The sequence below is a fragment of the Micromys minutus genome (genome assembly GCF_963924665.1).
Source record: "Micromys minutus genome assembly, chromosome: 11".
NCBI classification, from domain to species: domain Eukaryota; kingdom Metazoa; phylum Chordata; class Mammalia; order Rodentia; family Muridae; genus Micromys; species Micromys minutus.
Genome location: NC_137980.1, coordinates 5,280,069 through 5,284,932, shown reverse-complemented (window position 1 = coordinate 5,284,932; position 4,864 = coordinate 5,280,069).

Sequence of the window (4,864 nt, the reverse complement as noted above, 5' to 3'; positions counted from 1 at the left end):
TCACCTACAATCACTGACAACAAGATGGCAAGAGGAAAGCACAAGAACCTAAGCAATGGAAACCAAGACAACCTGGCAACACCAGAACCCAGATCTCCCACCACAGCAATTGGTGGATTTCCCAACACTTCAGAAAAACAAGATTTAGACTTAAAATTGTACTTCATGATGATGATGGAGATCTTCAAGAAGCACATGAATAATTCCCTTAAACAATTACAGGAGAACCAGGAGAAATTACTCAAAGAACCAAACAGGTGAAGGAATTGAAAATGGAAATAGATACAATAAAGAAATCACAAAAAAGAGACAACCATGAAGATAGAAAACCTAAGAAAGAAATCAGGAGTCATAGATACAAGCATCATCAACAGACTACAAGAGATGAAACAGAGGATCTCAGGGGCCAAAGACAACATAGAAAGACATAGACAAAACAGAGAAGATGCAAAACCCAAAAAGCTCCCAACACAAAATGTCCAGGAGATCCAGGACACAATGAGAAAACCAAACCTAAGGATAACAGGTGTAGAAGAGAGCAAAGAATATGAACAAAAAAGGCACAGTACATATCTTCAACAAAATCATAGAAGAAAACTTCCCTACCCTCAAGAATGAGATGATCATGAACATAAAAGAAGCCTACAGAACTCAAAATAGATTGGACCAGAAAAGAAATTATTCCTGACACATAATAGTCAAAACACCAAATGTTCAAAACAAAGAAAGAATACTAAAAGCTGTAAGGGGAAAAGGACATGTAACATATAAAGGCAGACCAATTAGAATTACACTAGACTTCTCAACAGAGACTATGAAAGCTAGAAGATCCTAGACTTACATCATACAGACTCTAAGAGAACACAAATGCCAACCCAGATTACTATATCCAGCAAAACTCTCAATTACAATAGATGGCAAGACCAAGATATTTCAGGACAAAACCAAATTTACACAATATCTGACCACAAGTCCAGCCCTACAAATAATAATAGATAGAAAATCTAACACAAGAAGGGAAACTATACCATAGGAAAAGCAAGAATATAATTATGCAAGAAAACCAAAAGAAAGACACATGAACATAATTCTACCTCTAACAACAAAAATAACAGGAAAAAGCAACCACTATTCCTTAATATCTGTTAACATCAATGAACTCAATTCCCCAATAAAGAGATATAGACTATCAGACTGGATATGTAAACAGAATCCAGCATTTTGCTGCATACAGGAAACTCATCTCAGAGACAAAAACAGACACTACCTCAGAGTAAAAGGCTGGGAAAAAAATAACTTCCAAGAAAATGGTCCCAAGAAACAAGCTAGGGTAGCCACCCTAATATCGAATAAAATAGATTTTTCAACCAAAAGTTATCAAAAAAGATTAAGAAGGACACTTTTTACTCACATGAAAATCTATCAAGATGAACTCTCAATCCTGAACATCTATGCTCCAAATATATGAGCACCCACATTCATAAAAGAAACCCTACTAAGGCTCAAAGCATATATTGTACCACACACAATAATAGTGGGAGACTTTAACACCCCACTCTCATAAATGGACAGATCATGGATACAGAAACTGAACAGAGACACAGCAAAACTAGCAGAGGTTATGAACCAATTGGAATTAACAGACATCTACAGAACATTTCATCCTAAAACAAAAGAATATACTTTCTTCTTAGAATGTCACAGCATCTTCTCCAAAACTGACCATATAGTCAGTCACAAAACAGGCCTCAACAGATACAAGAAGATTGAAATACTCTCATGCATTCTATCAGACCAATATGAACTAAGGCTGGTCTTTAATAACAACAAAGACAACAAAAAGCCCACATACACATGGAAGCTGAACAATGCTCTACTCAATGATAACTAGGTCAAAAAAGAAAAAAAAAGGAAAAGAAATTTAGGATTTTTTAGAATTTAATGAAAATGAAAGCAAAGCATATCCAAACCTATGGGATGCAATGAAAGCAATACTAAGAGCAATACTCATGGCTCTGAGTGCCCCCAAAAAGAAACTGGAGAGAACATACACTAGCAGCTTAACAGCACAGCTGAAAGCTCTAGAACAAAGAGAAGCAGATACACCCAAGAAGAGTAGACGACAGAAAATAATCAACCACAGAGCAAATATCAACCAAGTAGAAACAAATGAACCAAACAAAGAATCAACAAAACCAGAAGTCGGTTCTTTGAGAAAAATCAACAAGATTGATAAACTCTTAGCCAGACTAACTAGAGGGCAAAGAGAGAGTATCGAAATTGACAAAATCAGAAATGAAAGTGGAGACATAACAACAAAAACTGAGAAAACTCAAGAAATCATCAGATTCTACTACAAAAGCCTATACTCAACAAAACTGGAAAATCTGAAGGAAATGGGACAAATTTCTAGACAGATACCAGGTACAAAAGTTAAATGAGGATCAGATAAACCATCTAAACAGTATCATAGCACCTAAAGAAATAGAAGCAGTCATCAAAAGCCTCCCAAACAAAAAAAGCCCAGGACCAAATGGGTTCAGCGCAGAATTCTATCAGACCTTCATAAAAGACCTAATACCAATACTCTCCAAACTATTCCACAAAATAGACACAGAGGGAACAATATCCAACTCATTCTTCGAAGCCACAATTACTCTCATTCCTAAACCACACAAAGATCCTACAAGGAAAGAGAACTTCAGACCAATCTCCCTTATGAACATTGATGCAAAAATACTCAATAAAATTCTTGCAAACTGAATAAAGAACACATCAAAATGATCATTTGCCATGATTAAGTAGGCTTCATCCCTGGGATGCAGGGATGGTTCAACATATGAAAATCCATCCACATAATCCACCATATAAACAAACTCAAAGAAAAAAAACACATGATCATGTCACTAGATGATGAGAAAGCATTAGAAAAAATTCAACACCCCTTTATGTTAAAGTCTTGGAGAAAGCAGGAATCCAAGGCCCATTCTTAAACATAGTAAAAGCAATAAACAGCAAACCAGTAGCCACCATCAAACTTGAAGCAATCCTACTAAGATCAGGGACTAGACAAGGCTGCTCACGCTCTCCTTACCTATTCAATATAGTACTGGAAGTCCTGGCCAGAGCAATTAGACAGCAAAATGACATCAAAGTATACACATTGGAAAGGAAGAAGTCAAAATATCACTATTTGCAGATGACATGATAGTATACTTAAGAGACCCCAAAAATTACACCAGAGAACTTCTACAGCTGATAAACAAGTTCAGCAAAGTGGCAGGATATAAAATGAACTCAAATAAATAGTCTTCCTCTATTCAAAGGATAAACATGCTGAGAAAGAAATTAGGGAAAAGACACCCTTCATAAGTCAGAAACAATATGAAATACCTTGGTGTGAGTCTAACTAAGCAAGGACCTGTATGACAAGAACTTCAAATATCTGAAGAAGGAAATCGAAGAAGGTCTCAGAAAATGGAAAGATCTTCCATGCTCATGGATTGTAAGGATCAACATTGTAAAAATGGCCATCTTGCCAAAAGCAATCTACAGATTCAACGCAATCCCCATCAAAATTCCGACTCAATTCTTCATAGAGTTGGAAAGAGCAATGTGCAAATTCATCTGGAATAACAAAAAAACCTAAAATAGCAAAATCTATTCTCAACAACAAGAAAAGTTCTGTGGGAATCACCATCCCTGACCTCAAGCTATATTACAAAGCAATTGTGTTTAAAAAAAAAAAAAAAAAAAAAAAAAAAAAAAAAAAAAAAACTCTATGGTACTGGTACAGAGATAGGCAGGTAGATCAATGGAATAGAATTGAAGACCCAGAAATGAATCCTCACATATATGGTCACTTGATCATTGACAATGGAGCTGAAAACATTCAATGGAAAAGGATGACCTCTTCAACAAATGGTGTTCATTCAACTGGCACTCAGCATGCAGAAGAATAAAAATCGATCTTTTCTTATCTCCTTGTGCAAAGCTCAAGTGCAAGTGGATCAAAGATCTCCACATAAAACCAGGTACACTGAAACTATTAGAAGGGAAAGTGGGGAAATGCTTAGAACACATAGGCACGGGGGAAATTTTCCTGAACAGAACACCAATGGCCTATGCTCTAAGATCAAGAATAGACAAATGGGACCTCGAGAGATTGCAAAGAATTGCAAAGTTTCTGTAAGACTAAAGACAGTGTCAAAAAAAAAAAAAAAAAAAAAAAACCAGCAACCATCAGACTGGGAAAAGATCTTTACCAATCCCACATTTGATAGAGGTCTAATATCCAATATATACAAAGAACTCAAGAAGTTAGACTCCAGAGAATCAAACAATCTTATTAAAAAATGGGGTACAGAGTTAAACAGATAATTCTCAACTGAGGAATACTGAATGGCTGTGAAGCACATAAAAAATGCTCAGCATCCTTAGTCTTCAGGGAAATGCAAATCAAAACAACCCTGAGATTCCACCTCACACCAGTCAGAATGGCTAAGATCAAAAACTCAGATGACAGCAGATGCTGCCGAGGATGCAGAGAAAGAGGAACACTTTTCTGTTGTTGGTGGGGTTGTAAGCTGGTACAAGGACTCTAGAAATCAGTCTGGAGGTTCCTCAGAAAATTGGACATAGTACCTGAAGACCCAGCTATTCTACTTCTGGGCATATACCCCAAAGATGTTCCGCCATGTTCATAGCAGCCTTATTTATAATAGCCAGAAGCTGGAAAGAACCCAGATGTCCTTCAACAGATGAATGGATACAAAAAATGTGATACATTTACACAATGGAGTACTACTCAGTTATTAGAAACAATGACTTCATGAAATTCATAGGCAAATGATGAAACCAGAGA